Source organism: Myxine glutinosa, chromosome 4 (assembly GCF_964187855.1).
Source record: "Myxine glutinosa chromosome 4, kmMyxGlut1.1, whole genome shotgun sequence".
Classification (NCBI taxonomy): Eukaryota; Metazoa; Chordata; class Myxini; order Myxiniformes; family Myxinidae; genus Myxine; species Myxine glutinosa.
This window is the reverse complement of record NC_136264.1, coordinates 131033690-131047091: the sequence shown is the minus strand read 5'-3', so window position 1 is coordinate 131047091 and position 13402 is coordinate 131033690. Positions and strand designations below refer to the sequence as shown.

Below are 13402 nucleotides of genomic sequence, written 5' to 3'. Positions count from 1 at the left end.
GTGTGTGTGTGTGTGTGTGTGTGTGTGTGTGTGTGTGTGTGTGAATATACTCTCGATGACTCCAATGTAGTGCAGGAGGAAGAAACTGAAGCTCCACCTCCTTCAGGAATGGCACAACCTGCGCCACACAAAGAAAAGAAAAAGAAAACATTGCACATGCCCGTCAGCCATTTGCACGGACATGCCTGTGAAAGTGGAAAGACACAGGAAGGAAAATGGCCAGCAACTGACCCCAAGGCTCAGTGAAAGCATCACTATTGAAAGCGATGATGGGACACCCCACCCCACCCCTCAACACCAGCCGGGTATAATGTACGGATCGTATCCTGATCTGCATCATTTATAATTCATGCTGCTACTGAAACCTTGGGCTTGATCAGAGAGACAGGCCCATTTGAAAGTGAAACACCCTGACCGCATCACAAGAGTCAGTCAACATTAATGGAATGAAGACTTAAAACTCCTTATTGTGAATAAGAAGAAGTTGAAAAGCTGGAGAGCAATGGGATTTAGCAATACAAAGGTTATTGAAGATTCATCAATATAATGGGCAATATCCTGGAAGGTGAAGGTGGAGAGAAAAACTATTTAACTCAAAGAGCGGAGAAGAGTCCTCCTTTGCAACTCCTCAATAATGGATCTGACTTGTTAGAAAATTTGCACTTTGGTTATTAAAAGAGCAGAGACGTTAGAGTTTCAAATGCAAGAGCCACCCTTTTGGTGGTGCTGTACTTGCAGCCTCAACACGAGCAGGTCACGTGCCAGTGAGGGAAGCAAAACCAGGTCACAGCTGAACTAAGTGACCTAACTTGGACCTTGTTTACCGACCACAAACAGGGAGGATGCAAAACGGCATTGAAGCACAAAAACAGGAGCGGCAATTACAATTCCCAGAATACAGCTCACTGGGCAGAATTGCTGATCATATGGATTCCATTAAAAGCAGACCTGCGGACTTGGCACTTTCCGCCAAACAGGCTCGGCCAGGCCCCCACCGTTCTGGGGCCTATTTGCGCTGCTTACCATTACAGCTGCACCTTGAGAATTTGATGCCAAGCTAGAGTTTCCAAATGAAACAACATGCAACACGATTCTGCAAGAAGAGATGCCCTTCGGCTTACAACACAAAGGCCTCATCCCGTTAGCACACCGAGGTAGAACAATGGCACCAGGAATGTACGAGATTTCAGCAAACAACACAAGACAAGGCACAATGCAGGCATCGTGAACGCTGCGTGGGAAGGTGGACTGGGTCATCATGGCGGAGAAACATGACATGAGTTTCTTTGAGATTCCAAACTATTCATTGTACATAATGGCAAACCGAAGAGGTTTACAAAATATCTCGAGGAGTGAAGACAGTCAAGGAACAGTTACGTAGCATAATAGTTTTCCTGGACTGACATTCCGAATTGGGCCAGATCTAGATGATGATCCAGATGGCCTCTATGTAATTCGGTTTTATAGTCCATATGCCAACGTTTTCTATGCTTTGTGATGCAAAAGTCCGGAGAGCCGATCGTCAAATTGAACGTACCATGGAATTCCAGAGCCTTGACCAGGGTATTAAAAAGGAGGAGAAAAGAATGAGGTTACAGCAAGTGGAAACAAAAATTTCAATAAGGATTTTTATTTTACTGTATTACTGTGTAGTGTTCCGACATGGATTAAGGAGTACAGGGCATAGACCAATACCGTTAAGAAACAGCATATATTTGCATGACACTGGCATGCAAGGAAGAAATCAACACAGTATTTGGGATTTGAACCTGGTATCCCAGCACCACGAGCAGTGCTCAGATAGAAATGTAAGACAAACTAGAACGGTACTCGGTAGAGCGCATACCTCCGCCAGGCTGAACAGTTTACGTGTTGTATCCCACTGATAGGCCGGATCTGGATCCTGACCTGAACTAAAAGCTAATCGGATTGTTCTTGTCACACACCCAACTCACCCACCAGGTTTTGTCAGAACAAGTCCACAACTTTTTGAGATATCGTTCTCGATATCGTTTTTGGCCCAATCTCTCAATGGTGAAGAATCACTTAAATTCTCCTATCCAGATCTTCACCAAACACGAATCAATACGTCCTTGTCACACACCCAAACTGTCCACCAAATTTCATCCCAATATGTCCATAACTTTTGAGATATCCTGTTCACAAACAGATAGACAGACAAGCAAACAGACAGGGGTGAAAATATAACCTCCGTTCACCTTCGGTGGCAGAGGTAACTACCAAGAAACTTTTGGCTTTCAAGCGAAGCAGCATTCAAGACTAGTGAATACTGTAAGTCTCTGTGAAGGCCACTATCAGCATGCGTCAAAGGACACGATAAACAATGGATTTTGTCAACCGAATGCCGATGAGAGCATGTTTATCGCTGTGGGAAACGAGGTGCAGGAGACGTTTGAGCGTTCGACCTTCATCAGACACCCTTTTATTTTATTGCATTTATTTGTTTTCTCTAAGGACTGACGCTCAAAACATTACCTGCACCTCTTTCCCATTATTGTGACAAACATGCTCTTATAAACTTTTAATTGATAAAAAAAAACTCGATTCCTCCAAAACCACTGCGATGAAAAGGGAATTTCAAAATGTCATTTTAGCATTTCAGCATTTTCAAAATGGTGAAGGTTTTGGAAGATAAAGATCACAAAAACAGACAAGACAGGTGAACTCACTCGCTTTCAACTGTAGTATCGCCCGAGTATATAGATTACTGGAGGATCGTGGAGTCTGGCACGCCACCATTGCCCGAGGAGACTCGACATGATTATATTATGCTTATATAGATTAAATAGGATCCGAGAATGAACGATCTATATTTGAGTAGTTCTGCATGGAGACACGCAGACCCTTCAGAGAGATATGAAGGTGAACAAGCTGCACAGGTTTAAAAAGGAGACAACTCTTAACCCATCTCAAGAATCTCATTCACCACCACTACGTGTCATTGGTGCAATTTATTTGAAGCTATGTAATTTTGATTTGATGAACCGTACTCTTTATCTTTACAGAGCATTGGTGCTGCTAAAGCAGTTTCTTAGCAAGGGCTATTGTGGTTGGTTTGCCATTGCCTTTCCAGTGTTGTTTGTCTTTGCTCTATCCTTTCAAATGCTGAACATCGAGCAAGGGAACAGCACATACCAGTTTTTTAAGTTACCCTAACGAGTTAACACAGCTTCACCCCTCGTGTGAAGACACAAACAATCTGAAGCTCCAGTTTCCCTACGTAAATACATCGAGATGTCTCCTACGCGGCCACGTTTTTAAAGTCGTTGGTATAACTTGGCCATGGTTTCATCCAATGACCTCCAAGACTCAAAGCAGACGCTAACCACGACGCCACCGAGTCTGGTAAGCTATGTGATAGGGCCAATAAAAAAGTACAAAAGCTAGGAGCAAAATGCTATCCTTCATTCACTTTCAAGAATAATGGACTTTGGCCCAATGGTGTTTGTTCCCTAAAGAAGAAAGTACAACTTTGGTCCTACGATGTTTGTTCCCGAAAGGATACAGCAGCACTTTCGTGTGTGTGTGTGTGTGTCCCTTCAAAGAGATAGCAGGATATTTCCTACCCCGCTGTGTTTTTACTCCAAAACAACACAAAGGCCATAAGCCAGCCCAAGAGAGGAATAAAAATGGATTTGACAAACCAACAATTCAATCCACAGGATTTAACCAATTTTACAGGAAGAGATTAGCATGTCGTACTGGGATTGAGAGCCCAAAGTGAAACAGAGACAACATGTGGTCATTCGCATCACCTTCCTGCATGAGCACTGTGGTACCATTCACGTATCGACAAATCGTTTTCCTTGAAGGCCTCAGAATTCTATCATGGTGTGGATGTTTACACTACAGGTCAAAAGTTTTAGAACACCTCAATTTTTCCAATTTTATTGAAATTTAAGCAATTCAAGTCCAGTGAATAACCTGAAATGGTACAAAGGTAGGCAGTCAACTGCTCGAGGTTAAAAAAAAGCAAGTTTAGGCTAGCAAAAACGGGAAAATAATGTAAATTGCACAGTTATATTATTTAAAAGGCCTTCTTCAGGGAACAAGTAATGGGTTAACAACTTACAGCTGTTCTGCAGCAATGTAAGTAAATTAAGCCTTGACAGTTGATGCAAACAATTCCTACAGGTGTTCCAACCTCTGCTGATGACTTGATTACAAACCCCCTGTCTGTATAAAAGCAGTGTTGGAACAGTCTGTTATTACACCCACTGAAGCATTATTTGGACAATATGGCACTGCAGGAAGTAGTATATTGGAAACTGGAGGAAACTCTGACAGGAAGAGGTCTGGCAGACCCAAAGCCACAACAGAATCAGAAGACAAGTTTCTGAGAGTCAACAGCTTGCGTGATGGGCGGCTCACAGGACAACAGCTTCAAGCACAGCTTAACACTGGTCGAAGTAAGCAAGTCTCAGTTTCAACTGTGAAGAGAAGACTTCGAGCTGCAGGTTTGACAGGTCGAGTGGCAGTAAGAAAGCCATTGCTAAGATTGCAAAATAAGAAAAACAGGCTTGCCTGGGCCATGAAGCACCGCCAATGGACTACTGAAGACTGGGAGAAGCTCTTATGGACCGATGAAACAAAATTTGAAATCTTTGGTTCATCACGCAGGGTTTTTGTACGCCGTCGAGTAGGCAAAAGGATGGTTCCTCAGTGTGTGACACCAACTGTCAAACATGGAGGAGGAAGCGTGATGGTCTGGGGCTCTTTTGCTGGATCCAGAGTTGGCGACTTGCACAGAGTGACTGGCACCCTGAACCAAAAGGGCTACCACAGCATTTTGCAGCACCATGCTCTGGTATACTCTGGTATACGCCTTGTTGGTCAGGGGTTCATCCTACAGGAAGATAATGACCCTAAACACACCTCCAGGCTATGTCAAAACTACCTTCGAGGAAAAGAACAAGACGGTAGGCTTCAAATCATGGAATGGCCAGCACAGTCTCCAGACTTAAACCCCATCGAGCTGGTTTGGGATGAACTGGACAGAAAGGGGTGAAAGCAAAGCAACCTGCAAGTGCAACACATTTGTGGGAACTTCTGCAACAGTGTTGGGAAGAACTTCCCGAACAATATTTGATTTCCATTGTAGAAAGTATGCCATGAGTGTGTTCGGCAGTTATATCTGCAAAAGGTGGCTACTTTGCTGAGTCAAAAATTAAAAAATTAAATTTTGTTAATCAAAATGATTCGATGATTTCTTTTTTATCTCCATTGTTTATTTGTTCTATGCTTAATTTCAGAGTACATTGAGCCATTAAACTGCATAAATTTCAATAAAAACTGGAAAAATTGAGGCGTTCTAAAACTGTTTGACTGGTAGTGTATTCAAATCAGTAATGCTGTATTGTACAATGAGGAGAAAAGCTGTGGATAAGCAGAGGAACAATTTGATAGTAAATATGCCCTTCGTGGCACAACGTTGCTGGTAGAACCATAATTTAACTGAACCCGACCACCTTTTGATGCATGTGATGCGACAGAATGAGGAAGATGAAGTGGCTAACCAGGTGAGGGGCAGCCCAGATGCGATTCAAAAATGGCAAAACTGAGATCAAAATGTTTGTTTTTTTAACAGCGATCGATGACTCATGGAGGAGCTTATATCGCTATCAGGTGCAAAACATGGCCGTGAAGAGAAATCTGTGTATTTATACGTGAATTATAAGCACCAACAGATAACGATGGAGTATTTGAACCTGCTATTCCAGAATTGTGAGCTATCTGTTCATGTGGAGATGCGAAACAGGCCATCCGTTGAGTTGCTGTAAAGAAGAAGATAGTGTGGTGCGGGAGCACACACGTTGGACAAAAGGTAGGCCACAACGCTTTGGTTATCATCGAGCTCTTTATTCATTGGTCACTCATCCGCACTGGCGCGCTCCGGGCTGCGCGCCCGGTGTATATCCCGCGGCCACGCTTACCCCTCGGGCGTGGCCGCCGCCCACTTGGTGCGTGGAATGATGCCCTCACGCCAGTGAGCTTTCGTGTCCGCCACACACGCCCCCCCAGAATTCCCGCGCACCTGGAGGGCCAGTTTGCGGGGCAACCGGATGACCCGGCCGAAGCGCCCTCTGGCGACTGGCGGCGTCCGGGGTGCAGGGATGCCTCCGGTTGCACCCGGGATGGGTGCAGGACCGGGGGGCGGCGTGCCGGCGGGCCTGGGCGGTGCCGGGGGTCCGCCCGCAGGGGGGCGGCCCCGACGCGGGGGCCGAGCCACCGGCGGTGGGTGGTCCACGTCGAGGTGGGCCGGCTTGAGGCGATCCACCGAGACGCGGTCGGGAGTGCCGCCGATGTCCAAGGTGAAATGTTTCACCCCGGTCTCCAGCACGTGGAAAGGCCCGTCGTACGGGGGCCGCAGTGGTGTCCGGTGGGCGTCGTGCCGGACGAAGACGTACTCCGCGGTGCGAAGCTCCGGGGCGACGTGCGTAGGCGGGTGCCCGTGGTGCGCCGTCGGCACCGGGGCGAACCTCCGGGCGGTCTCCTGCAGCGCGGAGCGCTCCTGCGCCGCGGACCATGGTGCCGTGGGGTCGGGGAGGAACTCGCACGGCACCCGCAGCGGCTGTCCGAAGACCAACTCCGCCGCGGATGCGCGCAGGTCGTCCTTGGGCGCCGTCCGGAGGCCCAGCAGGACCCAGGGGAGCCTGTCGACCCAGCCGCCGTCGCGGAGGGTGGCCCGGAGCGCGGCCTTCAACGAGTGGTTGAACCGCTCACACAGGCCGTTGGCCTGGGGGTGGTAGGCCGTGGTTCGGTGCAGCTGGACCCCGAGCCCCCGCGGGACCGCCCCCCAGAGCTCCGAGGTGAACTGGGGGCCGCGGTCGGACGAGATATCCGAGGGGGCGCCGAACCGGGCGACCCAGGTGACGATGAACGCCTGCGCGATGTCCGCCGCCGCCGTCGCCGCCAAAGGCACGGCCTCCGGCCACCGGGTGGTGCGGTCCACCATGGTGAGGATGTGGGTGAAGCCCCGCGAGGGGGGCAGAGGTCCCACCAGGTCCACGTGCACGTGGTCGAACCTACGTGCCGGCACCGTAAACGGGGCGAATGGAGCCTGGGTGTGCCGGTGCACCTTCGCGCGCTGGCACGCGAGGCACGTCCTGGTCCAGCCGCGGACGGCCTTCCGGAGGCCATGCCAGACAAACTTGTCGGCGACCAACCTCTGGGAGGCCTTCGTGCCCGGGTGGGACAGGCCGTGGATGGCGTCAAAAACCTGGCGCTGCCAGCCCGCGGGCACGATGGGGCGAGGCCGCCCGAGGGAGACGTCGCACAAGAGGGCCGCGCCGTCGAACGGCACCTCGGTGACGCGGAGGCCCGTGACGGCGGTCCGCAAGGCCTGGACGCCGGGGTCGGCGGCCTGGTCCGCCGCCATCCGGGCATAGTCGATGCCAAGGTGGACTGCGTGGGTGACGGACCGGGAAAGGCAATCCGCCACCGGGTTGTCCTTCCCCGTGACGTGCCGGATGTCCGTCATGTACTCGGACACGGCCGAGAGGTGACGCTGCTGCCGGGCCGACCACGGCTCGGCGACCTTGCCCATCGCGAAAACCAGTGGCTTGTGGTCGACGAAGGCCGTGACCGCACGGCCCTCGAGCAGATGGTGGAAGTGCCTGACCGCCAGGTGAAGCCCGAGCAACTCGCGGTCGAAGGTACTATAGCGGCGTTTGGGCGGGCGAAGCTGCCGGCTGAAGAACGCCAACGGTTGCTAGGCACCACGCACCCATTGCTCGTGCACCGCGCCCACCGCGTAGTCCGAGGCGTCAGTGGTGAGGGCGATCGGTGCATCGGGCGCCGGGTGCGCGAGCATGGTGGCGTTAGCCAAGGCGAGCTTCGCGCCCGCGAACGCCGCGTCCATCTGCTCGGTCCAGGTAACGTCACCTTTGCCCGGCTTGCCCTGGAGGGCCTCGTGCAAGGGGCGCAGGAGCTGGGCGATGCGGGGCAGGAACCGATGGTAAAAGTTTACCATGCCCAGGAATTCCTGGAGCCCCTTGATCGTGCGGGGGCGCGGAAACCCCTTCACCGCCTCCACCTTGGCCGGTAGGGGGAGGCCCTGTGCCTGGTGACGCGGTGCCCCAAAAAGTCGATGTCGGCGACGCCGAACCGGCACTTGGCGGGGTTCACGATGAGGCCATGCTGGCCCAGACGTTCGAAGAGCGTGCGGAGATGGTGTAGGTGCTCTTCGCGGGACGCGCTGGCGACGAGGATGTCGTCCAGGTACACGTAGACGAAATCCAAGTCGCGCAAGACGCTGTCCATTAGGCGCTGGAACGCCCGAGCCGCATTCTTCAAACCGAAGGGCATCCGAAGAAATTCGAAAAGACCGAACGGCGTGATGACAGCCGTCTTCGGGATGTCCTCCGGCCTGACGGGGACCTGGTGGTAACCGCGTATGAGGTCCACCTTCGAGAAGAAGGACATATTCGCCAAGCGGGCGGAAAAGTCCTGAATATGGGGGATGGGGTAGCGGTCGGGGGTGGTGGCGTCGTTGAGACGGCGGTAGTCCCCGCACGGTCGCCATCCCCCGCCGGGCTTGGGCACGATGTGGAGCGGCGACGCCCAAGCGCTCCCGGAGCGCCGCACGATGCCGAGCCGCTCCAGCGTAGCAAACTCCGCTTTAGCTACGGCGAGCTTCGTCGGCTCGAGGCGGCGTGCCCGGGCGTAGACCGGTGGCCCGGCGGTGGGGATGTGATGTTCCACCCCGTGCTTGACGGTCCCCGCCGAGAAGGTGGGCCTCGTGAGGGCCGGGAAACGGGCGAGGAAGCGGGTGAATTCGTCCGCTGCCGGAAGCGTGCAGATGAACCTGGCCGGAACCGAACCGCTCAGCAAGCCGCTTGGCGAGCCACTCGATGAGCCGCTCCATGCGCTGCTCAACGAGGCGGGCAGCGCGCAAGCGAGCGAGCTGAACGTCTCAGCCTGGACAAGCCTTCTGTGCTTGACGTCGACCAACAGGCCATTGGCACAGAGGAAGTCCGCACCAAGCAGTGCCATAGGCACGTCGGCAGTGACGAACGACCATCGGAAAACCTGCCCTCCGAACCACAGAGAAAGGCAGCGTTTTCCGTACGTGCGAATGGGCGTACCGTTGGCAGCAAGCAGCGCGGGGCCCCGGCCCGCGGACTGCTTGTCGGATGTACCGGCGGGAACGACACTCACCTGCGCTCCCGTGTCGCACAGGTAACGGCGCCCGGATAAGGTGTCCGTGATGAACAACAGGCTGCCAGTATGGCCGACGCTCATGGCAGGAAGCGAGCGCTGGCCTGGTCGTTTCCCGACCTGCCAAAAGTACAAGGCGGGCGACAGGACTTGGCCTTGTGGCCGAACCTGGCATGGAAATGGCACCAGGTCTGGCCCGGTGGTGGTCGCCACACCGGTTGCGACGACGGTGGTGGGCGGGGCGTGGCGGCGGCCACGCACGGATCCGCCAAACCTACGCCGCGCTCGGAAGGAACCGAACGCCATGCCACGCGGCGATCCGCCAAACCTACGCCGTATTCGGGAGGATCCGAACGCCATGCCACGCGGCGATCCGCCAAACCTACGCCGTGCTCGGAAGGATCCGAACCACCAGCGCCGTGCGTGGCGCCGGGACCCACGACGGCCGTGCTATATGCCGGCCGCGCGTCGTGGGCTGCGAAGTACTTGTCCACCTCCCTGGCCAGGGCCCGCGGTTCCGTAATGGTCGACCCGGCCAACGCGAGCCGCACCTGTACAGGCAGCGCGTGGAGGAAGAGAGCACGGAACAGGAAATCCGCGCGGCCGTCGCCGAGCAGGGCTAGCCTGTAATCCATGCGGGCAGACGGGCGTGTGTCGCCGAGGGCGGGAAGGTGCAAAAGACGGTCGGCGCGGTCGGCCTCTGGGAGGCCAAACGTATCGAGGAGCAGCTGCTTGAGCGCCGCGTACTTGCCCTCGTCCGGCGGGTGCCGGAGGAAGGACACGACGCGCGCGGCCATGCCGGAGCCAAGGGCAGCGACCACGTAGACGTACCTCGTGTCGTCCGCCGTGACGCCCCGGAGCTGGAATTGGGCCTCGGCTTGAAGAAACCAGGTGTCGGCCTGCGCTTCCCAGAACTCCGGCAGCTTGATCGCGTTGATGGCCATTGCGCGTTCGGGGGTTCAACTACGGTTGAACCAATTGGAGGTCACCAATGTGGTGCGGGAGCACACACGTTGAACAAAAGGTAGGCCACAACGCTTTGGTTATCATCGAGCTCTTTATTCATTGCTCACTCATCCGCACTGGCGCGCTCCGGGCTGCGTGCCCGGGTTATATCCCGTGGCCACGCCTACCCCTCGGGCGTGGCCGCCGCCCACTTGGTGCGTGGAATGATGCCCTCACGCCAGTGAGCTTTCGTGTCCGCCACAATAGCATTATGAATAAGAATGGGATATACCAATTAATGGCGAAATCCACACAACTGCATGTGGAGCTCCGAACTCGACTGAAATGAGCAACCTCAACATGCGTGAATAATGCAGGAGCTACAAGTTAAAGCGTACAAGTGGTCACACTCGCATCCTCCTTTATCACTCACGGTCCACATTCAAGGGCACAGTCCCGACGTCTCATGGTTCATGTGGGAACGAAGCGCTGAGGCTGAACTGTGCTCTTCCAAAGGTTCACATTCATCAGGCAAACTCACCAAAGCACTACCATTAATCAGCAGACCCCAACTCCTTTGGACATCAATTGTCTTTTTATGAATAAAAATAGCTTCTGAGGCACCAGCACACACGTGCACCACAAACCCCCTTCCTCCTGAAGCAAGGAATGTAAGCACAGTAATGTCCCGATAACGACATGTCATTACCATGACTGAGTAACGAATGGAAAACATCCACCGCACCTACTGTACCAGATGAGATGATCGTGACAGAGCCAAGATGGTCATTCAGAATGAACTGTATCCCACTGATAGGTCAGATCTGGATCCGACATGGACCAAAATCCAATCCGCTTGTTCTCGTCACCTTACCAACTCATCCACTACGTTGTCACAAGTCGTCCACAACTTTTTGAAATATCATGCTACATATAGTTTTTGGCACATTCACTCAATGGTGAAGAATCACTTAATAAATTAAATAATTCTCATACCTGGATTCGGATCTTCACCAAAATCGAATTGCTTTGTCCTTGTCACACAAGCAACATGTCCACCAAGTTTTGGCCAGATCCATCCACAACTTTTTGAAATATCATGCTACATGTTACGGTTTTTAGAACCTTCACTAGTAAATTTTAGTAAATGCATCCCTTATAAATATCCCCCTGTAAATATTCCCATCAATTGGCTTGTTAAAAATCGCACCCTAGTTAGTCCATGTACCACACGTAGCGAACCATAGGACCTCTCCGTAGTTATTTCATTATTATGTGTTTCAGTTAAGGATCTGTTCCCAGTAGTTGAATCTGCGTTGCATTAATGAAATAAGAGTAGGCTCCAAAATTCCCTTCAAAAGCGGTGCGAGTGGTTTGTTATCTCCGCACAAGATGCCATTGCCCATGTGCTCCATCTCGGAGAAGAAGAGGGAGGAGCCGCCAGATCACGGGCGTGGCAGGTCGACGCATCGGCAGAGCTGGAGTCAGCAAGCCCTTACTGGCCAACCAGCACCGCGGTGAGCGAACCGGTAGGCGGGTCATCAGAGCCGGCGGCTTGATTTCCAACACAGCAATAAAGGCGGGCACGGGGGACTGCTTAGCCAGATGAGTGATCCAGCCGAACCGAGAAGAGAGAGAGACGTGGGGGTGCTCGCATTGCGGCAATAGTTCGAGACCCTCTAGGGCCCTATTGTCGCCGGTTGTTGAGACGCGAAGCTGCCGGCCGCTGTTCGCCTCGAGCCCGGAGCGTGAACCTGGAGTGAACCTCAACGCTGTGCCGCTGCCTGGACCCTTCTCTCCCTGGCGCATCCTTACCATCTGCTTGGACCCTTCTCTCCCTGGTGCATCCCTACCATTGCCATTCTCCCTGTCGTGTAAGTCTGTTCGTGTTGTCTGGGGTATAATATAAGACTGTTTTAAGGCTTGCCCTGTGTATCTTCTTCTTCTTCGTCCTGTATATTACTTTCGTTTCTTCCTTGGTTTCTTTGGTTTTGTACATAGTTAATAAATATCTGGTATTCCCTTACTTTGGTTTCTTCTTTCCCCCCCGATCGCTTTAGTCCCTTCTTTCAATTGAGTACCTGTGGCACGATTCGGCCAACGCTCGGAATCGGGTTTAGTCTCTTGATAACGGCCCGAGTCGCAGCTCGCTTCGCTCGGCGCAATCCAATCACGCTGCGGCCCGGGTGGGAGTATTTCCTCGCTTACGGCCAGTGGTAGTACTTAGGTATTAAGACAAATTGGGCTTACAACCCTACTTACCATCGACCGGAAGTGACGTCATACCCCCAGGACCGGTCGGACGGCCAGCTCAACAGGACAAGGGGATTAACCCCCCCCCCCCACCCCTTGCTAACGGAAGTGCCGTCCCCCAGATCCATCGAATTGCTTTGTCCTTGTCACACAAGCAACCTGTCCACCAAGTTTTGGCCAGATCCATCCACAACTTTTTGAAATATCATGCTACATATAGTTTTTGGCACATTCACTCAATGGTGAAGAATCACTTGATAAATTAAATAATTCTCATACCTGGATTCGGATCTTCACCAAAATCGAATTGCTTTGTCCTTGTCACACAAGCAACCCGTCCACCAAGTTTTGGCCAGATCCGTCCACAACTTTTTGAGATATATCTTGTTCACAAACAGACAAGGGTGACAGCATAACCTCCATCCACCTTCGGTGGCGGAGGTAACAAGGATGGCATTTTCAATCTCTCCAGATGAGTATTTGAAACAAACAGCTCAGACAAAGAAAAGCAGGTAGTTGGTTACAATTCATTTTTTTTGTACTGTACAGACAAAAACCGTAGCTGTTCCTGGAGCATAAATATTTGAGCGCAACCGTTGGGACTTATTTGCGCATCAATCAATCATAAGTACCCATGAAAGAGGTCACATCTCAAAGCTTTAACAATTGCTGCTAAATAATTAATAGATAAACCCCGTTGACGCAGGTGTCTGGCTCATGTGGGTCATGGAAAAAATTGGCTCAGAACCAACAACGGTTACCATCCGAGCATCGGCGACCACCTGCTCTTTGAATGATCTTCGGGTCCGTCTCGAGAGATGCTGCGACGCCGCATCAAGCTGACGGTTTCCAGCTCCTCGAGCTTTAAACATGTCGCGACTTGTACTGTGAAGGTGCAAATGGTGATGTTTTGCTCGCTGCACAGATTCATTCTCTTTTACAAAGTATTTTCGCCAATAAATCCAAGGAATTTGGGGGAGCCTACACGGTGCGTTATTGCTTGCGGTGAAAATATTGTTGCTAA

The 13402-nt window shown here is 52.3% G+C and overlaps 1 protein-coding gene across 4 annotated transcripts in view; it reads right to left on the bottom strand.

Annotated features, from left to right (window-relative positions):
* LOC137425220 (uncharacterized) overlaps positions 1-13402 on the bottom strand; it is a 61952-nt gene that overhangs the window by 42581 nt on the left and 5969 nt on the right. For all 4 annotated transcript variants that reach the window (XM_068113418.2, XM_068113415.2, XM_078776411.1 and 1 more), the window contains one exon: positions 51-118. The gene's annotated coding sequence lies outside the window, so the exon portion shown is untranslated. The remainder of the gene's footprint in view (positions 1-50; positions 119-13402) is intronic.